General features: G+C 42.9%; 1 long non-coding RNA gene across 1 annotated transcript; it reads right to left on the bottom strand.

The window, feature by feature from the left end:
- Positions 1-1,851: 1,851 nt before the first annotated feature.
- On the bottom strand, positions 1,852-25,802 carry LOC142454502 (uncharacterized). Its single transcript, XR_012785700.1, has 2 exons — positions 25,559-25,802; positions 1,852-2,156 (listed from the first exon to the last, which is right to left on the bottom strand). It is a non-coding gene; the product is annotated as an uncharacterized LOC142454502 (long non-coding RNA).
- Positions 25,803-25,855: the final 53 nt, after the last annotated feature.

Here is a 25,855-nt window from a genome sequence, read left to right as displayed (position 1 = left end):
ACTCTAACCTGAACCTAAACTTTTACCCTACATACACTTAACATATCCATACATTTACTAAAACTCAGACCCCAAAACAAACCTTACTCCTTAATGCTAACCATGATCATGACCCTAACCTTTACCTGGCCCAAACCATACATTTACCATAACCTTAACCCAAACCCTAACCTCACACTTACTGCTAACACTAACCTAACCCTCACCCTAACTGTAACCTTAACTCAAGCCCTAATCATAACCCTAAGCCTCATCCATGCACTTAACCCTAATTCTAAGCCTAGGACTAGTCTAAGCCTAGCCATAGCCCTAGCTGTAGCCCTAGCTCTGGATCTGGATCTAAGCCCTATCTAAGCCCAAGCCTTAGTCTCAGACCTAAACCTAGACCTAGGCCTATTTCGAACTCTAATGCTAGCCATAGCACTAGCCTTAACAGTAACCCTAAGCCTAAGATTAACACTAACCATAATCCTTTTACCCCATCCCTACACTGATCTCTAACTCTAACATTAACCCTGACTTTAAACCTAACCCTAACACTACTCCTAACCCTTAACACGAACACTTCTCCCAATCCTAACCCTAAACTTAGCCCTAGCCCTCCCTACCTCTCACCCTATCCCTAACCTTTGGCCCAACCCTAACCCTAGACTAGCCCTACCCCTGACCCTACCCCTACCCCTGACCCTGAGGCTGGCCCTAGGTCTAGTCTTAGATCTAGCCCTAACCCTAGACTAGGCTAGGGCTAAGTGTAAGTGTAGGGCTAGGTGTAGTCTAAGTGTAGGTTTAGGGCCACGTCTAGGGCTAAGGATAGTGTTAGTGCTAGGTTTAGGTTTAGTGTTAACCTTAGGGTTAGGGCTGGTTAGGACTAAGGTTAGGGTTAGGGTTTATGTTAGGAGTAGATGTAGAGATGGGTTAGGATTAGGGTTAGGGATAAGTGTAGGAATGGGCTAGGATTAGGGTTAGTGGTAAGGGGGAGGGATAATGCTATGATTAGGCTTAGGGTTAGGATTCGGGTAGGTTAGGGGTAAATTAGCTTGGAATAATGATTAAGAGTTAGGGTTAGGATTAGTGTAGGATTAGATTAAGGATTAGAGTTGAGGTTGGGTTTAAGGTTAGGTTAGGGTTGGAATTATGTTAGGGTTAGATTTGGTTTAAGGTTAGAGTTTGGGTCAGAGTTAGGGTTAGGATTAGGTTTAGGGATCAATCTAGGGTTTGGTTAGGGGAAAGTTTGGGACTAGGCTAGGTTAGAGTTAAGGTTAGAGTTAGGGTTTGGATTCAGCCTAAGTGGAGGGATGGGGTTGTGGTCAAACCGAAGTTTAGATCTATGGTTTGGTTTAGGGTTAGCTTACAGTTAGGTTTAGGGTTAGTTTGGGTTTGGGTTAACATTAAAGATTAAGTGTTAGGGTTAGAAAAAGGATTAGGATTAGGGGTTTGATTTGGTTTTGGATTGAGGTTAGGGTAGCGTTAGGATTGGAGTTGAGGTGATGCTTAGGTTTAGGGGCAGGAGTTGGATTATGCCTAAGTGTAGGATTGGGCAAATGTTTGGGTTAAGGTTAGGTTTAGGTTTTTGTTTAGCATTAAGGTAAGAGGTGTGTAGGGCTAGGGTTAGGGTTAGAGGCTTAGGTTTAAGGGTTAGGTAGTTCTTCAGCCTTCTTGCTGCCAGAACTCAACAAACATTTGAAAATAACACAGTCTGAAGAACACAATCTCTTGAGGAGACAAAACCTGCTGTTTGGCGAAGCGTTAGAAATATAGAAACACTGCCTTTAGAAATCTAGAGATCTCAATGAAAGCAGTACCAAGAGAAGGTAGCTTCACATTTTGATATTTTTGTTTAAAAAGATCCTATGATTTTGGAAGTCATTTTTATTTGTTTGTTTGTTTATCTTTCTTTGGAGAGTGCCCTCTAGTATGGAAACAGCCCTTTAAGAATGTTAAAGTGGGTTGACTTCCAGGAATGCGTTGGTTGCCCATGCCTGGAGTGTTGTTATGGGGTTCCACAGTGTTTCTTCAGAGCCCAAAGGCTACCAACTATTCAATTAGGTGCAATCGAGTTGCCCCAGGCCTTCTCTGGTCCAGGCTCCGGCTTCCAGTACCGTTCTGGACGTGGTGAAGCCCGAGGAGCAGGTGCCCATTTCCGGTGCTGTTTTCACCTTTGGAAAAACAAAATTTGCTGAGAATATTCCTAGCAAGTTCTGGTTTAAGAATGACACACCTATGTATATTACATGTGGAGATGAGCATACTGCTGCTATTATAGGAATAATAAACTTGATATATTTGGCAGTAACAACTGGGGCCAATTAGGACTAGGATCCAAGTCAAGTGTCTTGAAACCAACCTGTGTCAAAGCCTTAAAACCCAAAAAAGTGAAATATGCAGCCTGTGGAAGGACCCACACCCTGGTTTCAACAGAGGACGCAGAACTTTTTATGTGGGGTGACGATTCTGAAGGACAAATTGGTCTAGGCGAAGTACCCAGTGTCTGTGTACCCCGCCAGGTGAACATTGGGAAACCCATCTCCTGGCTCTCTTGTGGCTATTACCACTCAGCATTTATAACAACTGAGGGTAAGCTGCACACATCTGGAGAACCTGAGTCCAGGAAGTTAGGTCTTTCCAGGGCGCAACTGGTCAATCACAGAACCCCCCAGCTAGTACCTGACACTTCTGAGAAAGTGATCCAAGTAGCATGTGGTGGTGGACATACTGTGGCTCTCACAGAGATATCAGTGTATATCTTTGTGCTGGGACAATTTGGCCAGTCGGGTCTTGGCACTTTTATTTTCAAAGCAACAAATCCTACACACCTTGAACACATGAAGGATCAGAAAATATGTGAGATTTCCTGTGGTGAAAATCATACAGCTTTGATAACAAGTATGGATCACAATTTCTGTCCTGTTTTTATTGTACAACTGTGGATTTCATTGCAAGACAAATAATAGAGGGAATGTATATATCTAACGTAAGCTTAATGATTGACCAAATGGAGTTTATTGTTTAATAGTCAAGTGTGTTTACTTGTAAACTCATTGCATCTATTTTATTACTCTTCCCTTATCAACATAGCTTGGTTCCAAAGACCAGGTTGCTATGTGACAATGAGCATTATGTGAAAATGGAGTATGGCCACATCTGATTACAAAATGGAGGATGATGACATCATCACACAATGTCCTGATGCCATCACCACACAACTTCCAGATCCCATCAGTACAGAATGCATTATTACATAGGTGCCAAAGAGCTGTAAATCACAGCCCAACCAAGTTATCACAAATAACTATAACTGTCACAGCCATCTTGTCATTGCTGCCAGGTATACACTGTTAATGCACAAAGTAGTTGGATAATGAAAAGTTTTTACCAATTTCATAAATGTGAAACATTGGACAAGATTAATGAAGAGTAAGTGTATTTTAATTCCTATTTTTTTTAATGGAAAAGATCCATAGTTGAGAACCTCCAAATAAGTCAATGCTGTCAGAGAGCTAAACTCTTTTGGGAAATTGTATCAAATTGGAGACCTTTTATGCTCAGGCAGGAAAGAATCATTCTAAAAGGAAGAATTTACTTTAAAACAGTCTCCCTGTTCAATCTAATAGACTGCATTCAAGCCAAGCATTTTGGATGACACTTTTGCCACCAGGCGGCGTTTTCAGGACTGACTCCTTCCTCTTCCCTTCATCTTGCTAGACAAAAGGCACCTGACAGCACACACACCGGGTTCTGCAAACCAACTGTTCTGTACTTTTTCATTTCTCCTGGGCCATGTTGCTTTGGGGCCAATTTCCAGTCAGAGAAATTGGATGCTGTTAATGTAGGACTCAATAAAGGTTTTTCCCTAATGTGACTTAATTGTAGATAATTGATATCTTCCCCTGTATTAATGGTTTAGGAACAACGGGATCTGTATTTTCACTCCGTCTATGTCACATTTCAATCTATAAAAGCAACAAAGCATTAAAAAGTCAAAAGTCCATCTAGTATTTTGAAACAATCCAGATACTGGTATCTTTATGTAGCTTTCTAAAAAAGCTACAGGTATGATGGAGCTCGTCAGGTAAAGGTAGCCGGTTAGCAGAACTCCAACAAACCAAATCAAGCGCCATTGAGTCAATGCCAACTCACTGTGAGCCTAGAGGCCAGACTAGAACTGCCTCTGAGTTTTTCCAACTCTTTAGGGGAGTAGAAAACTCTGTCTTTCTCCTGCAGAACAATTGGTGGTTTCGAACTGGTGACCTTGCAGTTAGCAGCCCAATGTGTAACCACTGTACCATCAGGGCAACTTTAGGAGAACTAGGCTTTGACAAATACAAGCTCCTACCATAAACTGGTCCTTCTTCCCCAAAGAACCTTTCAGAGAAGACTCCCTTTTCAATTATCAAGCATTGATGGCCTTGCTAACGTGGCGTGAAATAAAATTGTATAGAATTTAAAGACGTATTCATTCATAGTCCCATAAGAACTAATAGAAACAGGTGAAGGGAGACAGTGGATGGTGTAAAATATGAGAATAAGAAGAATTTATAAATTATCAAGGGTTCACAAGGCTGGAAGGGTGGGGGAGGGAAGAGAAAAAAGAGGGGCTAATACCAATGGGTCAAGTAGAAAGAAAATGTTTTGGAAAGGATGATGGCAACATGTGTACACATGTGCTTGATACAATTGATGTATGAATTGTTATAAAAGCTGTTAGAGCTCCCAGTAAAATGATTTATTAAGATTAAAAAAAGGAATGTTAAAGTGCAACAATGAGGAGGATGTAGTGATCCCAAGTGGTGCTGGAGCAACGGCAACCTACCTGAGAGGAATTACTAAGAGGCAGAGGCGGGGCAAGCACTATGATGGGGCAGGAGGAAGGTAAAGAAACAGGAAAGATCTAGGAAGCAAAGTTATGGATAGAGGTAAAAACATATGTGTGCACTTATGTAAATATATTAATACAAACAGAGGTAGTGGCCTAGGTACATATTTATATGGCAAGAACACTTTGTTCTAACAACCTGGAATTCTGTGATGCTCACCCTGCCAACATGATTGCTGAAGACAAAATGGGTGCATAAGCAAATGTGGTGAAGAAAGCTGACGGTGTCTGGCTATCAAAAGATATAGCGCCTAGACTTTTAAAGGCTTGAAATTAAACAAGCGGCCATCTAGCAGAGAAGCAACAAGCCCACATGGAAGAAGCACACCAGGCTGTGTGATCATGAGGCACCGGAAAACCCAAAACAACCAACCATTTTGATGCAAACATGGGGGGGGGGGGTTGGAGCAAAAACTAATATTTTGCTATTTATTTCCTTTCTTACATATTTATACATATTTCAACAAATCATTAAAATGTATGTAGCTTACACTCAATTAGACACTTAAAATATATTTATTTGTAAGAAGTATTTTGAGTCATCCTCAGACCAATAGAATTATTGTCTTGATAGCGTTAGAAATGTTTGTAAAGGATTAAAAGTAAAATTTGATATAAACGAATAGAGCTTTTTTTTTTTCATGTTTCAGGGGCTGTTGAGATCATGGAAGGGAGTCAAATAGAGAAAGAAATAGTCTTTTGTTTCTAGTATGGATTGTGTGGCAATTAAGGGATTTATAGATCTGTTTTATTTACAGTGACCTCTTGCTCTATTCTAGTCTCATGTTGCTTGAACTAACCATTAGCTATATAACTTAGATTCAAATAAAACCATAGCAATCTGACAAATTTCTGTCTTAACATGGTAGGGCTAGATCAATATACAAAAAAGAAAAAAAGAAAACCCCAAAACACAAAAACATACCTAGCTGGTACTTCAGTATCTGGCTTTCTGGGTTGGGTTACTTGCAAGGGCTTATAAGAGAGTCACCTGATGATTGCCTGAAAGTGAGATCATCATGCATTCTAGGACGAATGAAACAGAACATTAAGCTTGAGAGAAGAGTTGAGGCTTGAGACTGAATTGAGAACATGATTGACTGAAATATTTTATCAATTTCCATGGCGTGCGAGGCAAGAGTATCATAAAACGGGAAGATTGTTTGGCATGTCAAAGGCCAAGTAAATATGTATTTGTATAATAAATAAATCAACGTCATTGGTTCAAGATAACTTCATGTTTGTTTGTTTGTTTCTCTCCCGTTGGGGAAAAGGCACAAGAAAATTTCTTTCTTTCTTTCTTTTTCTTTATTTTCTATGATTTGTCAAATTTAATATTCTGTCAGACCTTTCAAATTAAAGATGAAGGAATTTCTTTCTTTTTATTATTAGTTGGGATTTAATGTATGTATCATGTCATTCCAAATTTCAATCCCATCAAGTAGAAGGTACAATTCCTACCACAATCAATTTCCAAACATTCTTTTTCTACATCAGCAGTTCTGAACCTGTGGGTCACGACCTCATTGGGGGTCAAATGACCCTCTCACAGGGGCCGCCTAAGACTATCAGAAAACACCTCTTTCTGATGGTCTTAGGAACTGAGACACCGCTCCTCTGTCTGTCTCCAGGGGGGTCTGCCCACATACAAGTACTTGGCATGATTATATCAAGTTATAACCATGAAAATACATCCTGCATATCAGATATTTACATGATGATTCATAACAGTAGCAAAGTTACAGTGATGAAGTAGCAACGAAAATAATTTTATTGTTGGGGGTCCCCACCATGTGAGGACCTGTATGAAAGGGCCCTGGCATGAGAAGGCTGAGAACCACTGTTTGACATGGACTCCCTGACATTGTCTCCCTGTACCCCACCTCCACCACTGCACTCCCCTCCCTCCAAACCCCTTGTTCTACTTGCTGTTCCTAAAGGTTCATCAATTCTGGTTTCATATACTGAAAAACAGAAAAGGATAAAACACAGCTTCGAGAGGGTAACCTCCATTAAAAAATCATTTTACTGGGGGCTCTTACAGTTCTTATAACAATCCATACATCCATTGTGTCAAGCACATTTATATATGTGTTGCCATCATCTTTTTCAAAACATTTCTTTCTACTTGAGCCCTTGGTATCTGCTCCTCATTTTTCCCTCCCTCCCCCATTCTCCCTCCCACATGACTCCTTGATAAATTATAAATTATTATTATTTTCATATCTTACACTGACAGTTGTCTCCCTTCACCCATGTTTCTGTTGTTTGTCCCCCTTGGGGGTGGGAAGGGTATATGTCGATCATTGGTTAGTTCCCCCTTTCTCCCCCACCTTCCTCCTCGGGTGTGACTTCCACTAACATGCCACCTCTGATATACACTCAATATGAACAAACAGAAACCGAGGAATACTAACCAAAAATACAGAACATTTTGGGGACCAGATCAGGTCCAGCCCTCATCATAGTGGGGAATCTAATGACAAAGTTTTAATTGTTTAGATTAGATTTATGCCTTTGATCTTCTATACTCTTCTCTCCCAAGCACTCTGCTTAGTGACTGCTTTCCTCCCTTCCCTCAATTTTAGCTGGGGAGAGCGCTCCAGAGGCTTCTTTCCTGAGTGGTTCCACAGATGGATCTTGGGTTCCCACTGTCATCCATCGCCTTCTGCACACCAAATTCCCCCAGTTTCCAGGAGCAATTCAAATGCCAACAGCGAGGCTACCTGGAACGTTCATTTTATTGTGTGGGAAGAGCCTACAGTGGATCTGTAAAAGTTCACTTCAGGGAATTATTTCAGTCCTGGGAATTTTATTCGTCCCATTAAAGGAAGGGACCTGATGAGAACCCTATGGAGACATAATCCGTCTGCGGTGCTTGCTGAGAAGGAGTGGAGACCAGGCTGGAAGTATTCATCCTTCAAAGCACGTGTTGGTGCGTTCCTGGAAGCTGGCTAGGATCTTAATCTGTATGGATCTATTCCCCCAAGTCTGCCGAAGGGAGGTTTAGCAATACCAGATTCCCTAACAAAATTACCAGAGCAATTGTATGTAAACGTTAAGTTCGTGTCCATGTGGAATTGGCGAAAAGGGGCAGGAGGATCACATCTGACTTTGGACTACACCAGGTGAAACCAACTCCATAGCAGCCCAGGCAGGTTGCCACAAGGCAGAGGTCAGACATGCCTTCACCTTCCAACTTCCTTCACTCCATTCTGACACTATGGGTGAAGTCACTCTACTTCGCTGCTGAGGTCGGTAATCCGTTGCAGTGGTCACACAGAATTCACAGCCAAAGCTCACAATTATACAGTTTTATTAGGAAAGTGGGCAAGTTAGCTCATGTCAGGATCAGATAACATTAAGGATAGACACAGTCTTTTGTGCACAGCAGTGCTGCTTCTTAGCCAGGTCCACAGCCTCCTCACCACGTGAGCCCTTACACTCTGGCTCATTCTGTGAAGCCCACCAATTTGACTCATGGTCTTGACACAGCTCCCACCTCTTCTCATGGTTTCGGTGCTGCAGCCGCTGCTGCTTCTACCACATGTAGGGACCTCACACACACTCCTCTGGTGGCTCGCCTTTCTTGATGGTCATGTGATTTCCTGTGCCTGCTTCTGACACGGTTCACGCTTAGACCCAGCAGAATGTCAAAAATGGCCAATCCCCTGGTTAGAGTCTCCTACACCGTATCTGCACGATCTCACCCAGTCATTTGGTGGGAGTTACAAAACCTCTGGCTAGAAGAGTCCTATCAAGTAATTTCACACACTACAGAAATCTATTAGTTTTATTACCAACCTATCACATAGTATATGGTTCCAATAAATTGTGATCTCACAGGCTGGTGTGCTTCTTCTATGTGGGCTTTGTCGTTTCTCAGTTAGATGGCCGCTTGTTCATCTTCAAGCCTATAGGATCCCAGACGCTATAACTTTTGATAGCCGGGCACCATCAGCTTTCTTCACCACATTTGCTTATGTACCTGTTGTCTTCAGCGATTGTGCCAGGAAGGTGAGCATCTCAGACTGCTGAACTGTTAGAAAAAAATGTTCTTGCGTTGAGGGAGTAGTTGAGTAGGGGTCCACTAGCCATCTGTTTCCTTAATACTAAACCTATAAATATATGTATATAGATCTATTTCCCCCTCATCATATATATGCCTGTATTTATATCTCTATAAATGCCCTTTGCCTCCTAATTCTTTCCTGTATTTCTTTGTACTTTCCTCTTGTCCCACTATCATGTTCAGCCTTCATTTGGGTTTCAGGAATTCCTCTCGGTTACATTGTCCTTGATCCAGCCCTGCACCCCTTATCTACACCCTCCTTGCCACTTATTTTGGATCACTTGCTGTTCCCTTGTCCCTGGGTTTGTGACCACCCACTTCATCCCCACCCCCTTGTCCCATGTCCCCCTGGAACTGTCATCCCATTGTTCTCTCTTGTTTATCCCGCCTATCTCTTCCAGGTAGAATGTCCATTTTTTACCAATCCAAGGAATGCCAGTATTCTTTTGCAATAAAAAGAAAACCAGTATAGACTCTTGGCTACAGTAGAGAGAATCTAAGTGGGGTGGTGGTGGTGGTGGTTGGGGAGCTGATCCGTTTTTGAGGGGAGGCTGGCTTAATGAATGTACTCAGAACAATAAATCTCAGCACTCCCTAGAGCAGATTTGGAATTGACACGTGTTCTCATATGTCCTTGGTCGTAGGGTTGCTATGCGCCGGAAGGAACCTATTCTACTGCACCTAAAAACCACAAAGAATGTGACTTCAGTTGTCAATATTTGCTGACGCCTTCTAAGGCACCTCCCATCATGTTTCCCTTAGGCCCCACAAGTGGATAAGAAAGCCCATTTACTCCATCTTTAGGCCACAGGGAAGTTAAACCACGCTCAGAAACCCTCGTCTCAACTCCACCCTCTATCACAAAAATCTCAAACCGGTCTTTTCTAGTTTCCCTAAAGCCAATCTCAGAGCCTTTTGAAAAGATCTACCCTCTTCTCCCCAAGAAAGGTTTTAATGTGGCTAATAAACCTCTTCGTACCCTCTTGGAAAAGACTCTGGTGGCAATCGTTAGACAGTCAGTTGCCACCTGAAAGGCTGAGGGTTCACAGCCGCCAGCTGCTCAGCAGAAGAAAAGACAGGGAAACCTGTTGCAATAGATCACAGCCTACAAACCCTTTGGGGGCAGCTTTACTTGGTCATCCATACTTTTTAATTCTTCCTTGCAGAACAAAAGACATTTTGAGTCAAAGGGTTGTAGGTGTCCTGATTTCTTCTTGCTGCTTTTAGTGAAACCCAAGTGGAGAGAGGTTAATTGAGGGAAAGGCTGTTAAACAAAAAAGAAGTAGGGCTGGATGATTGTGAATTTCTTTTTTCTCTTTCCAGATGGCAGAAAAAAAATTCTCAAAAAAGGAAAACAAGGCGGCTGAAAGACTGACATAGAGGGAAGACTGAGAGATCACGGGACTGCATGCAACCTTCTGCTAAGACTTCAGAACGAGAGTATCCAGTCAGCACAAAGGGCCCTTTCTGGAGATTACGGATGGGCCTCAACCTCAATCAAATCAGGAGGACCGCAGCACATCCTGGAGGGTTGCCCCGTCCGCCATTCTCAACAGGTTCTAAATACAAAGACAGGATTATTGCAGAATATGTACTTGTCACTGAAGTGAATCCCTATGAAATTCATGCACTACCTACGAAGTGCAGGTTTGAGACAACTACTATATTAGACAGACTTTTAGTTTGGATCAAAAGAGACCGATCACAAAGTGAAATGAAGCTGTGGGAAAGCCTCCCCACCCCCTCGCCCCCCACCCCCAATTCTACCAGCTATTTAGCTACAAACACTTGGTACCTTTGATGAAAACAGGAGAACGATTCAGAGGGATAAATGAAAAACCTGGAGGGTGGAGCCGGAGCCACAGAGGACTATATACCAGCCTGAAACAGCCAAGAAACCAATCCACCAGGACACCAGCATTCATTGCAGTGCTTTTTCACAGTCGCTGCAAACTGCTGAAATGTCCATCAACTGACGAATAAACAAAATGTAATGTACACATGATGCAGAATATTATGCGGTCATAAAGGAAATGGAGGCAGGATTGGTCAGTTGCTAATCAAAAGTTGGTGGTCTGAACCTACGAACTATGGACAGCCCTGTGAAGAATGGGAATCCCGGAGCGCTAGGTTGCATTGAGTAAATCTGCTGTCCAGACCTTGTTAAGGTGTTGCAAAGTAGAGATGTGACTTTTAGGAGTAAGGTGCGCCTGGCCTAAGGCATGGTATTTTTCAATGGCCTCATATGCATGTGAAAGTTGGACACTGAGTAGAAAGACTGACGAATCAATACATTTGAATTGTGATGCTGGTGAAGAAGCTTGAAAGTCTTAAGGACTGCCAAAAAAATGAACAACCCCCAAACCCAGACAAGTCTATCCTGGATGAAGTACAGCCAGAATGCTCCTTACGAGGCAAGGATGACGAGACTTCATCTGGAGTTCTTTGGACATGTTTTCAGGAGAGACCAATCCCCACAGAAGGGGATCATGCTTGGTAAAATGGCCGGGCAGCAAAAAAAGAACTTTGACAAGATGGATTGACACAGTGGTTGCATCAATGGGCTCAAGTATAAGAATGATTGTGAGGATGATCCAGGACTGGGCAGTGTTTGTTCTCTTGCACATAGGGTTGCTATGAGTCAGAACCCACTTGATGGCACCCAATACAACACTGCCACAAGCGCCACAAGAGAAAGGCCTGGCTAGCTACTTGGGGAAAAAATTGCCTGTTGCCATTGAATCACTTCTAATGCACATGGACCCTAGAGCACAGGGCACAATACCCCATAGCGTTTCCAAGGCTGCACATCTTTATGGAAGCAGATTGTCACACCTTTCACAGAGTGATTGGTGGGGTCAAACCGACCTTCAATTAACAGCCAGGTGCTTTCACCACGGTGCCACTAGAACTCTTTCTGCAAACATTAGATCCTAAGAAACTCTCTGCGGCTGTTCGACTTTGTCACATGGGGTTGCTATGTGTTGGAATCAACTGGTCAATCAGCATGTAACAACTAACATAGAGGAATGATGTTCGGATTCCTGCTTGCATGTTGAGATTATGCTGAGTGAATTGTCAGTAACAAAAGGGTACATACTATATGACTATAATTACATGAACTAAGTAAACAGGTAGAAAGAAAAGATTATTAATGGTTAGAAAGCGTGGGAGGGAAGGGCAGCTAGCTCGGGACGAAGGGGGGTGTCTTCCCTCATGCCTGCGCTGAATGAAAATTAGCTGTTCATGCCACAAATAAAGGGGCTGGAAAGAAATCGGGCACAGTAATTAGAAAATCCAGAATTGAGCATGCTCAGACCCAAGCCACCTAGGCCCATGTGGAAGCCAACTTGGGCACACCCACCTTAGGCACCAGCAACATGACATCACCCATGGTGCACCTCAACTCGGCCAATAAGGTGGGTCCAAACCCCATGCCTCTCCAGCCAGTGAGGCTGGGAGGGGGTAAAAGGAAGCGGCAGGCCCATTTCTTTCCCTCTTGTTCTGCCGTGGTCTGCTGGTGGAGGGTGAGGCGTGCTCACTCTCAGGATTTCCTGCTCTCGGTTCCTGTTCCATCACTTGGATTGATAAAAGTGCTTCTGCTGCGTAAACTCTTTCAGCCCTGGGAAGCCAGTATACCACCCGAGGAATCTAAAATACTTGGTGCCGTGACTTGGATAAAACCTCTGTCCTCCACCTTTGTGGTCAACAAGCTCGGGACAAAACCCTCTCAGTGCACCCCTCCTCCATTTCAGACTTCCCCACTCACTACTTGGGAAGAAGCAGAAAGCTCTGGTCCTGGGTCAGACTTCCTAAGTGTTGGACTTAAAACTGCCAGGCTTGCCGTTTGAAACCACCAGTCTTCCTGGAGGGAGATTGGGCTTTCTACTCTCAAACATGGCCGAATGGTCTCCATGGGCCCATGGAGCCATGCCCTTTGGAGGTGCTGCGAATGAGAGCTACCTCAATGGGTACGGCAGTGAACTTGCTTCACCCAGGGTCACATGTAAATGTCAGTAACCATGTACTCAGATAAGAAGGCTGCTAAAACCCTTTCCCCTCGCACCACCACCCCTTGTCTGTCTCCCTAGTCTCCTGTGCAATTCCTGCTTCCGTGCTTTGCTATCTGTGTCTCCTTTCTATGATGTCACCAGGCCCTGCACTCTGTTCCTGAGTGCACCCTCCCACATATCCTATGCTTTCTGGCACATCTTCCTCCGTGTTGCTGCCTTCCTGGTAACCTCCAAACTGTTGTTTAAATCTGCTGACCTCGTTGAAGGGCACCCGCTTTCCCCCTGACTTCCGCCATTCTGCACCCTAGCTGAACACATGACCCTCTGATAACTCATTATCAGGATGGTGTTGCAGGAAGGTGTCTCTTGCTCCACCCACCGGTCTAACCACTTGTTCCTAGGGAAGGCACTTATTGGCTAGCCAGTCCCTCCCAGTTTCCCACGCGTCTCTTCCAGTTCCTATAGGACCCTCCGGTTCATCCTCCCTAATCCGTTCTGCTTTGTCCTTCGGTCCCAAACGGTTCACATGCATACTTACCTTGCTTTGTTTGATCAGCGTCTGAAGGACTTGGTTTCAAATGGTGAATTCACACACTTGGTCCTGGAACTGCCAACATCCACGCACAACAGAGTTCCAGTAACAGCAATCTACCAGCTACAGGTGTATCTTAGGACCTTCAAAGGGGATCACGAGCTAAGGGTGACTCACCAGGACCTTTGAAGGGTGGGGAGTGGGCTGGGGGTGGGGGGAGCCTGTCTAATGACTCAATGTAAGTGCAGTCAACTCTAGGGAAATTGGAATCCTTGGCTGGATATTCATTAACCCAATGGGATTGTACGAGGGATGTAATAGCATGGAGAGGGGAGACAGGAGGCACATCTGTGCTTTAAAAGCCTCTTGCGTGGTCTTGGAAATGACCAGATTAGCAATTATTTCGTGACTTTACTTCCGAATGCCTTTTGCTAAAGCTTGGAAAAAGGAAAACAAACAGGAACACAAACACCAAAACCAAAGCAGAGCTGATGGCAAGAACCCTAGGCATTCCCTCTCAGCCTGCTTATGTGTAAACCTATAAACTGGAGCAATGTGTCCCAGGGAATGAGCGTGTGTCATGCCTCCGGGGAGCTACTTATCTCCTTAGCGCCTCCAAATGAGGTCATCAGCTGCCATTTGATTGACAAGTTAAACCCCACCCCTTTTCTTAATCCTCAAATTGACAACAGATTATGTAACTACCATACAAGCTATGCCTGTCAATTCCCCTGAGATTTCATTTGGAATCTTCCAGTGTGAAACTAACCAACACTTCGATGGGCATTGCCATCCCACAGCTCTCGCCCTAGTCTCACCTTAACTGTTTGCCTGTTTTGTCTCTTCCAAAGGCATCAGATTACCAATGACACTGAGCCAAGTTTGCCAATCCCAGGATCACGAAAGCCTGGACCACTTCAGCCCCATCCACCGTGGACCCCTAAGTGGATGACAACCGCTCCATTAAAGCAGAAAGGCTGTGGACCCAAAGCCCCATTCTGTGTCCATTTGACAGTAGGAAGTAGCTAGAGACTGTCTCCGCCCAGCATCCCCAAAGCTTTGGGTCCATACTCCTTCATGGGGAATGAAAGGTAGTTGGATGGGGACAGAGGGGGTTGTCATCCCCAATGCCTCCGCTAAATGAAAACTAGCTGTCCATTCCACAATAAACAGGTTAGAAAGAAACCAGGCACACTAAGTAGACACTTATGGGAAAATCCAGAACTGAGTTTGCTCAGACCCAAGCCACGCAGGCCCAGGTGGAGTCAACCTGGGCAAACCCCCCTTAGGCACCAGCAATATGGCATCACATAGGTATACCTAAACTCAGCCAATAAGGTCCACCAATACCCTCAACTACGCCTCCCCAGCCAGTGGGGCTGGGAGGGGATACAGGGCCCTCTTCCCTCCCTCGTTTTGGTGTGGTCTGCAAGTGGAGGGTGAGATTCCTCTGGCGTGTGGTGCACACCCACCTGTATGTCTGCTCGTGGCCTGCTCACTCTTGGGATTTTCTGCTGGTCGCTCTGCATGCTAGTTTCACATTTCTGTTCCATCACTTGGATTTACAAAAGAGCTTCTGCCGTATGAATTCTTTCAGCATTATGAAGCAAGAACCGAGGTATACCAGCCCAGAAACGTAACAGGAGGGAAGGGGGAAAGGGTAGTTTTTGTTTGGGGTGCATTTGTTTATGCTAATAAATAAAAAACCAAACCCACTGCCAGTGAGTGGGCTATGACTCATACTGATGTTCTGAGCCATCTTTAAGGGAGCAGATAACCTCATCTCTCTCCTGAGTGGCTGGCGGGTTCAACCCTCCAACCTATCTATTAGCATTAAACTGCTTTAACCAAGGCACAGCAGGGCTTCCTGTTCATGTTAATGCTGGGAGAATATTTTGGAAAATATAGTGCTGGTGGTACAACATGAAAAAGATGTCACTGAATTACAAATGTAGTTTGCGAATTGTTACTGTAATAGGGAATGTTTTGGTGTGTATCTTGGAATTGTTTTCCAGTTCGGCACTTGATGCACTTTTTTACCTTCTCTTTCTTATTCTCTTCACCAGAATCTCTGTAACTGTCATCTTATGTCAGTGCCACCTTTGTAAGCTGGGGATACTGGGAGTAGGTAACTGTGGCTTCAACTTAGATTCACAGGTAGACAGGAATTATTAATATATTACACCCAGGAACTTCATGTTCACCTTAGTTGTGACTTTGGACTCTGCGATGAAGTTTAGATTTAGGTGATGATGTTTTCAGTGTTTGAGGTGATGCAGTAATGGATTGAGACCCTTTAGAATCTTGTGAAGATTCAATGCATGTGAATCATTGGAAACCAGACGGTAAACTGTGGCAGCAGAATTCTCATATAGTCCCAGGATTTCCCCGCTCTGGTGCACATCTCCTCTGACTGTAAACTAGACTATGATGGTTTTCATTCATGTTACAAGGCTTCTAATCAATTGAGTTAATAAAAAATGAGATTATCACGGTTGGCTTGGACCTAATTAGGTTAGAAAGCTTCAAGAGAATGCAAGATGAAGTCTTCTGCTAGCTTGGAAGATGTAGCTACCGTGTTGAGAGGGCCATGTGGTCATGACTGTAAGGTAGCTTCCAGGTGCTATGAATCATCTCTGATAAACAGCAAGAAAGCAAGGAGCTTAGTCCATCATCACCCATGTAACCATGCCATAGGATCTTGATTAAAACATTTGAAGGTTACATGATATATGTAACACAGAAAATTATGAATTGAACCTAGAATTTTAATAATACATGTATTAGCTCTTTTTGAGTACTCAACATATGTCTTAAAGATACAAAAGGGATATCTGTATGATTTTCCTAAGGAACAGAGTAGAGTTCATAAATTCCATGGTTTTAAAGAAGAGAAACAGTTTCACAGTTCTGGAGCTCGAGTCTGAAATCCCAGTGTCAGCCCTACTGATTCCTTGTGAGGCTTCTGATGATGAAGAATCCATTCCATGCCTTCTCCTCCTTTACGCTGATGCTGGTGATTCTTGCCTGGGGAATGAATTTCTCCCAGACTCTATCTCTGTCTTCACAGAGACTAGCTTTCCTCCGTGTGTATATCTGTGTCTCTTCTCCTTTATCAGGACATCACTTAAACTGGACCAGAACCCATCCTACTCCAGTATGACTTCATGTTAACTTAAGTGATAATATTTTCAAAGACCATTTCCAAGCAAGGTCGTGCTCACAGGTAATGCGGTTGTTGTTGCTGGGGGCCATCAAGTCAGTTCCAACTCATAGTAACCTTACGTACAACCTGGTTCTTTGGCATCCTCAAAGATTGCATGTAGGAGCTCATAGGTGCAGCCACGATGTCAATCCATCTCATGGACAGCCTCTTCTTTTATGCTACCATTCTCCTTCAGCAAGCATGATGTCCTTCTCCAGGGACTGGTCTCTCCTGTTAAACATGTCCAAAGTCTCTATGCTCATAATTAAAGAGTCTGGGAGGCAGACTTTGGTGGAAGAAGGTCTTCGCCCTTGTGAGTTGGAGATGAGTCCCAGTCACATTCTCCTGACTAAAAGTTGTTCCCCACAATGTCTCCCCATATAACGTCTATTTTAAGATGCTTCTTGCAAGCACGTTTGCTTACTGAATGCTTGAAGGTTATCTGCCTGAAGGTTGTCTGCCATCCAGAGCAATCAGACCCCAATGTCTGCTTCACCCTAAGTACAGCCCATTCCCTTCTGATAAGGATCAGGGATTGTTCCCCTGGAGAAGAGCTCTGGACACCTAAGATCAAGCCAGCTCAGGGACAACCAAGGGTAAGCTGCCCTCTTAACTCTAGGACCTGCCCACCCTGTCACGTGTATGCCCCTAGTACCTCCCTTTCCTATTACATGTATGCCTCTAGTACATGCCCTTCCTGTTAGTACGTGTATGATGTGGCATGCATGCCCGGTGATTCTATAAGCCTGCTGGAGAATACATTAGCATTCTCTGGTTCCAGACTCCATGGAAGAGGTGAGCCCTTGAATGTCTTTCAAGTACAGGACCCTATTGGTTGTGGAGGCTGGTCTCCCACAACCATACTTGCTTGTAAAGAGCATTCTGGCTGTACTTCCTCCAAGACAGATGTTTGTTCTTTTGGCAGTTCCTTGCACATGCCATGTCCTCGGCCAGCACCATGATTGAAAATGCACCAATTCTTCGTTGGTCTTCCTTATTCAGTGTCCAACTTTCACATGCATATTAGACAATGGAAATTACCATAGTTTGGGTCAGGCATCCCTTAGTCTTCAGAGTGACATTCTTGCTCTTCAGTACTTTAGAGAGGTCTTATGCAGATATACCCAATGCAACCCAGTTTTTGATTTCTTATCTGATGCTTTCATGAGCACTGATTGTGGATCCAAACAAGATGAAATCCTTGACAACTTCCACTTTTTCTCCATTTATCATGATGTTACCTATTGGTACAGTTATGAGGATTTTGGTTTTCTTGATATTGAGTTATAATCCATATTGAAAGGGGCAATCCTTGATCTGCATCAGCAAGTGCTTCAAGTCCTTCTTGCAGCAAGCATAATTGTATCATTTGCATATTGCAGGTTACTAATAGGTCTTCCTACTATTCTGATCTCTGTTCTTCATATAAGCCAGACTATCTGATTATTTGCTCAGCACACAGACTGTGTAAGAATGGTGAGAGAATCCAACACTGATACCTTCTTAATTTTAAACCATGCAATATTCACATGTTCTGCATTAGCACAATTATATGCTCTGGAAGAATTCCCATTCTTCTCAATGTTATCAGTAGTTTGTCATGATCCACACACTTGAATGCCTTTTCATAGTCAATAAAAGAGAAGTAAAGCTTTCTGGCACTCTCTGTCTTCTGGCAGCTCCCTTTTAACACACTGCTAAAACGTTTTGAATGAGCTCCAGCCAAATTTTACTTGCGTGTTATGTTGATGATACTGTTCAATAACTTTTGCACTCTGTTGGATCTTTCTTTAGAATGGATACTGTGTTAGACAGGGTTCTTTAGAGATATAAAACCAGAATGCAATAATTTTATATATATTTATACAGATAGATATATAACATAAGAAGGAAACAGTTAATTAAATTACAAAGCAGTACAAATGGCTCAGTGCAACTCACTCCCATGAGACAGCTGTGAGACACTGGCAGACCTTCAAGTCTTGAGGGCCGCCAGGTAGTCCTCTGTAGACCAATTCAGGCTATCTGGGCACAGGCAGCAAACAGCAAGGCAGGTCACCAAGAGTCAGCCAGATGACAGGGTCCAATAGTCCCCAGCTCAAGAGATGTAAATTCCAGTGGTGTGGTGAAGCAGGTCTTGAAGGAGCCTCAAATTACAGAGACACAGTCCATGGGTTAGCTGCCCCACAGGTAGTGTAGCTTGCAAATTGAGGCACAGAACAAGCAAGGCAGCTGCACACTGGTCTGATGATCAAAGAGCGAGAACCAAGAACGATGAGGCTCGCGGAGCCATTTATCTCTCTGGCCTTCAATTACTCTAACATGTATGTATTGGCAAGGTTGGCACAATAAACTAACTACCTCAGATACACATAAGCATCTTCCAAATGGTTGGCCTGGTTGTTGTCTTCCAAATTTCTGGGCATACCTGCTTGATGCTTGCTCTCATGAAGGGATTACTGCAGATATGGTGCAACAGTAAAGTGCAATGAAGGAACAAGATGGTACCCAGCTATCAGAAAAAATGGTGTCTGGGGCCTTAAAGGCTTGTCTTTAAACAACCAGTCACTGAAGCTAGGTGTCAACTAAGTCACCAGGGAAGAAGCACATCAGCCTGTGTGATCCAAGGATTGTAAATATAATCAAAATCAGAAGGGAATGGTATCAGAAATTAAATTGTGAAAACCTGGTTTGCAGAAGGAATGGATGACAGTGGAAGACTAAACTACATTTGTAGGGTCCTTGCATAAAGCAAGCCTCAGTTGACTCCCCTCTGTAAGAGTGATGGGAATGGCCTGGTTATCAGACAGCGAGCACAGTAAAGTTGATTAGGGAGCGAGGTTAAAATATAGTATCTCAACACTTGATCCTTTGACCCATCTAAAAGTTTTTTTTTTTTTAAAAGGGGGGTGTGGAGGGGAAATCCATGACCAAAGACTAGGGATGTGAATAACATTGCTATCACGCAGTCCACTGAAAAGTGGATTATTGCAGATGCAATTAAAGTTTAACACATTTTCATTTGATCTTGAATTTGAGTCATATACAATTTGCTCTAGTTTTCAACATTTTCCTTTTTTTGATTGAGGTTTTAATCTGTTTGACTTTGTTATTGTTGTTAGTCCCCCCCACACCCATGTTTTCTTGTATATGAAATCAAGGATAAAAAAAAAGAAAAATGAGGAGCTGATTCCAGGAGCCCAAGCGGAAAGCGAGTGTTTTGAGAATGAGCGTAACGAATGTATAAGTGTGCTTTACACAATTGATGTGTGTGTGGATTGTGATAAGAGTTGTATGAGCCCCAAAATGATTTAAAAAAAAAGAAATCGAGGATAGGTAAATCTATAGACAAAACATTAATGGTTCCTTGAGGGTATGTCAGGAGAGGTTGGGAGGAAATAGGGAACCAATAACAATGAGTACAAGAAAGAAAATATTCTAAAACTTATTGTGGTGTTGACTGTACAATTCTTCTTGATATGACTGAACTACTGAATTGTGTGATACGTGGATTATGTGCCGATAAAACTGTCAAAAATTTCTTCTTGGCACAGGTGAGTATGAACCAGGGTCTCATCAGCACTGGGTTTAGGAATTCAAGATATCTTTTTTGGAGGGTATAAGTCAATCTCCAACAATATGCAAACCAGATACTCATTACTCTATTTTTGTTGTATTATGGTAAGTATGCATAACATTTGCCATTGCAATTATTTTTACACACACAATTCATGACATCAATCACATTCACCAGGTTGTGCCATTATTACCACTAACCATTGCAGATTTTATCACCCTTAATATAAACTCAGTACCCTTTAAACTTTATTACCTTGTCTTTCCCTTCCCACTGCCCCATGAAACCCAAAATAGACATTGGTCTCTAGATATGTCATATAAGAGGGATCGTATTACTTGTCCTTTTGCAACTTTCTTTACTTAGAATGTTTTTTATGATCTATACATTGATCCACACTTCATTTTACTGCACAATTGAATACTGTTCCATAGTGGGTATATATTTTGTTTAATCTATTCACCTGTTAGCATTTAACTTATTTCCAACTTTTGAAAGCTAGAATGAACAAGGATGTACAAGTACTTGTTTTAGTTCTTTTTGTTTTGTTTGAGTGATCTTCAGTTCTTTTGGGCATATTTGAAGAATAGCTATGGAGTCATATGCTAATTCTATTTAGCTTTATGAGGAGCTGCAACCTGTTTCCACAGGGCGGCACCATTTTACAATCTAATGGATAAAGTTCCAATCTCGACACTCTTGTCAACATTTGCTATTTTCCATTTTTTCTGATTAAAGGTGTATCTCCTTGGAGGCGAGGTGGCATCCCACTGTGGGTTTGAGCTTCATATTATGTGCTTAGTGGCCATTTGTGCAGAATTTTTGGACAAATATCTACCCAGGTTTTGCTCACTTTTTTGGATTGGGTTGTCTTTATTGTTAAACTGTAGGAGTTCTTTACATAATCTGGACAATAAAACCTTATCAAACATATGGTCCCTCGTTCTCTTGGCCATCTCTTCATTACTCTCTTGTAGTCATTACTCTTGTAATTTTACTTCAGGGCCCACAAGAATGTTCATAGTCAAAATGATTAGTGCATATCGTGTAGGTTAATGAAAATTTGACAGGGAAGGAAAGAAAGTTCCATTACAAACCCACAGCAAACACCTGCCTGCAAACTCTTCTCCAACACTTAGGTCAAACCTTTCTTCCAAGCTCCCTGGCTCCTTTCTTCTCTCAGAAGGACCGCCAATTCCTCTCATTTCATGTAGGACAACTTCATGAGCCTCTGTGAATTCTAGGAAACACCTGATATATCTCTAAACCATTCCATCCCAAACATTTAGTTTGGTCAAGACAAAGCAGGCATCTTTTTATCAGAAACACTAGTGAATCTCTTCCTCTATCTTCTACCTTAAGAACATAGTATGTTTACGCATGCATAAAGTCCCTGGAAAGGAACCCAAGGCCTAATGAGTATTTAAGAGTGGTTCAGCTCCCCCACCCCCACCCCAGGGGCACCAAGATCCGTCAGAATGTACCAGGCAATTTTCACTACATTTTTAAACTTCCTCTACTGTTTGAAAACATTGAAAGCCAATAATTACTCTTAAAATTAAAAAACAATGTATTCAGTGTGTGACATTCTACAAGACTATTTGCCTGGTTTCTTTAAAAAGTCAATGTTATAAAAATTTTAGGGGAATGTTATAAATTAAGAAAGACTTTAGAAACATCATAATGCTTGTACCTTACTTTGATGTGGTATGAAATATGAAAGCTACAACAGGCATTTTGAGGGAATAATTCATGAAGTCTTAAACTACCTGTAGATAGTGGGAAGTTATTCCTAATTTTTCTGCATGATAATACTGAGGTTCTGTTAGAGAAGGCTGTTATGGTTAGGAAATGTCTGCGATTCAAGTGTCATGATGTCTTCAATATCATCAAATGCTTAAGAAAAAAACCCATACAAATACAGATGAAGGAAATAGTGTGGAGTTTTTAATCTAACTGATTCTGATGTCAGGCTCATGATAAAAACTCTTTTAAAAAATCATTTTATTAGGGGCACATACAATTCTTATTACAATCCACACATACATCAATGTGTAAAGCACATTTGTACATTCTTGCTCTCCACTTAAACCCCTGGCATCAGCTCATTTTCCCCCCTCCCTCCCAGCTCCCCCATCCCTCATGAATCCTTGATAATTTATGAATTATTATTTTGTCATATCTTACATTGTCCGACGTCTCCCTTCACCCACTTTTCTGTTGTCTGTCCCCCAGGGAGGAGGTTATATGTAGATCCTTGTAATCAGTTTGCCCTTTCCACACCACCCTCCCTCCACCCTCCTGGTATCACCTGGTCTTGAAGGGATCATCTGCCCTGGATTCCCTGTGTTTCCAGTTCCTCTCTGTACTAGTGAAAACTCTTTAATCTTATATGTAGTTATTCTTGTAGAGTAAGTTGAATTAAAAAAAATTGAAGAATATTTACCCCAAAAGAAATTTAAAAAACAAACCAGGAGACTAGTACTATTCTTTCATGTTTTCTGGATGTTTGATCATCTTCATGATTAAATTACAATAAAGACCTCGTTACCATGGAGTCCATTTTGCTTAACCTGCCGGCATTTGAAATACCAGTAGTATACCTTTTAGCATCACAGCAAAGTGGAGGTGTAATGACTGGATAGGGCAGACTAACTACCTCTGTGAACGTCCGAGACTCTAGCTCTTTACAGTAGAGAGCCTCAGCTTTGTAGTTTCAAACGACTGACTTTCTGGTTTGCATAGACCACAGCGTCTCCTTTTATAACAGAAAGTTGGGAGCAAAAATACTTATAAAGGAAACTTTAAAAAATCATTTTATTGGGGGCTTGTACAACTCTTATCATAATCCTTACATACATCCATTGTGTCAAGCACATTTGTACATTTTTGCCATAATTCTCAAAATATTTGCTTTCTACTTGAGTCCGATATCAGCTCATTTTCCCCCTCTCCCTGGCCCCCCAATGGACCCTTGATAATTTATAAATTATTATTTTGTCATGTCTTACACTGTCCAATGTCTCCCTTCACCCACTTTTCTGTTGTCCGCCCCCCAGGGAAGATACTTGTAATGGGTCCCCCCTTTCTACCCCACCTTCTTTCTACCCTCCCAGTATTGGCTCTCTAACTACGGGTCCTGAGGGGTTCATTTGCCCTGGATTCCCTGTGTTTTCAGTTCCCATCTGTACCATTGTATATCCTCTGGTCTAGTCAGATTTGTAAGGTAGAATTGGGATGATAGTGGGTTGGGGGCGGGGGGAAGCATTAAAGAATTGTATGTTTCATTGTTGCTATACTGTACCCTGAGTGGCTTGTCTCCTCCCTGAGACCCTTCTGTAAGGAGGGTGTCCAGTTGCCTACAGATGGGCTTTGGGTCCCCTGTAGGTCTGCTGGTCAAGGTGTTTACTGAAGGGTGACTAATTAGTCCCCTGTGCCTCTGTTTACCTTGCAGCTAAAAGCATTGTGAGATAACTCAGTTCTTTATGACCTTGCAGCTGAAAGCAGTGTGAGATTACTCAGTTCTTTAAGACCTCTTTAAGATTCTTTTGAACCTTGCATGTCCTTGTGCTTATCTTAGAATATAGTGCTGTTATGATTCAAGTGTTTAGAAAGTGTGCCTAGATAAGTAACATCTGCATAGATAAGAGGTTCAGAATGTTTTTTAAAGCAAATTCTTTGATGTTTATTTTGTAACCATTCCCTTGTGTAAGAAAAGTATAAAAACCAAGCTTTAAATATACTCGGTACTTCAGTCCATCAGATTGAAGTTCTCCCGATCCCATACTTTGTATATATATATCTTTCTTTTCCTTTCATCCACACGCCTCATTTCGGATCCAGCTTGATGCGGGGTAGCTGGTCTAATCACCAGCAGTCCCCACTCTGTACTGTCCCTCATTCTCAATGATATGATTTTTTGGTTCTTTGATGCCTGATCCCTTGGACACCTCATGATCACATAGGCTGGTGTGCTTCCATGTGGACTTTGTTGCTTCTCAGCTAGATGGTCACTTGTTTATTGTCAAGCCTTTCAGACCCCAGATGCTGTACCAGATGCTGTATCTTTTGATAGCCAGGCACCATCAGCTTTCTTCACATTTGTGAATGTACCCGCTTTGTCTTCAGCGATTGGTTTGGGAAGGTGAGCATCTTGGGATGTCAGTTTAATAGAACAAAGTGTTCTTCCATTGAGGGAGTGCTTGAGTGGAGGCCCAATGTCCATCTGCTACTTTAATACTAAACCTCCAAATATATGCATAGATCTATTTCCCTATCATATGTAAATAAATTTAAATAGGTACATGCCTGCATTTAGACTTTTATAAGTGCCATTTGCCTCCTAGTTCTTTCCTCTATTTCCTTTTACTTTCCTCTTTTCCCACTATCATGCTCAGCCTTCATTTGGGTCAAACAAAACTTTTCAAAGGACCCCTATTATACAATTATCCGAGTGGTAACCCTATTATCTGGGAGGAAATACAGATGTGTTAGTATAAAAAGTAATGATTTCTGTACCTCATCCCGCCTCATATCTTTCACATTTCTTCCTCTCTCGACTGGATTTACTGCCGAGGACCATGTGCCATCATCCCTACCCTCTTCAAACTTTTTCCAGTTTTCAAAATTTGGATCATCAGATGTCAACTTCTCTGTAAACTTTCTGGTCCACACCATTCTCTCAAATAGTGCTTCTTTTCTTGGGGGCGGGGGCAGGGGGAAGCTCTTCAACTCACTGCATTGAGTTGATGCCAACTCATAGCAACTCTGTAGAACAGGTCAGACCTGTCCCTGTGGGTTTCTGAGACCGTCATCCCGGGAGAAGAAAGCCTCATCTTCCTCCCACAGAGCACACCTTTGAGAACACAGCGTGGGAGGAAAAGGTTACAGTGAAATTGACCTCTGGTCTGAATTTTGGAAACTAGGGGGTGGGGAAAAGTGGAGCTCTTCAAAGGAGATCAAACGTATTGAGTTCCATGAACAGCACACAATAGTAGCTCGATAATGCCTGTTAATGGAAATAAACTCAATTCAGACTGTATCAAGACCAAATTATCTACTTACTTTCCCCAAATTACTGAATTTCCAGGAATTGTTTTGAAGATACGCAGGCTAATTTCAGGTTATCGATTTTTTTCATGCAAGCATGGATATTGAGTACACGACACTAGTTATGACTTTTAAGTCCTAAGACATATAAGGCCAGGTGACACCGTTGCATTCTTTGGCTGCGACCTCTGAGTGCAAAGCGACATTGGGTGGTGCTGGTTTCACTGTGAGACTCACCTTTCTCTCGCTCTAAATTTTGCAAAGCGGGGACACGCGGTCACTTTTCATTCCCACACCCTGCTCCCGGGACAGCGCAGTCTTCCGGGGGGATTGCAGCTTCGCGACGCCGCCGCGGTCTCCGCTCCCCGCCCGGGAGCTGCCTCTCTCACCGTTTTGCTGGGACACCGAGGGGCGCACGGCCGGGCGGGAGCGCCGCGAGCTAACCGACAGGCCCACGCAGGGCGCGCCACACACCCGGAGCGCAACCTGCTCCAGCGACCGCCGGCGCGCCCCGCCCCGCCCCGCCCCCCCGCG

This window comes from Tenrec ecaudatus, chromosome 8 (genome assembly GCF_050624435.1).
Source record: "Tenrec ecaudatus isolate mTenEca1 chromosome 8, mTenEca1.hap1, whole genome shotgun sequence".
Classification (NCBI taxonomy): Eukaryota; Metazoa; Chordata; class Mammalia; order Afrosoricida; family Tenrecidae; genus Tenrec; species Tenrec ecaudatus.
This window is presented reverse-complemented; position numbering and strand designations above follow the sequence as displayed.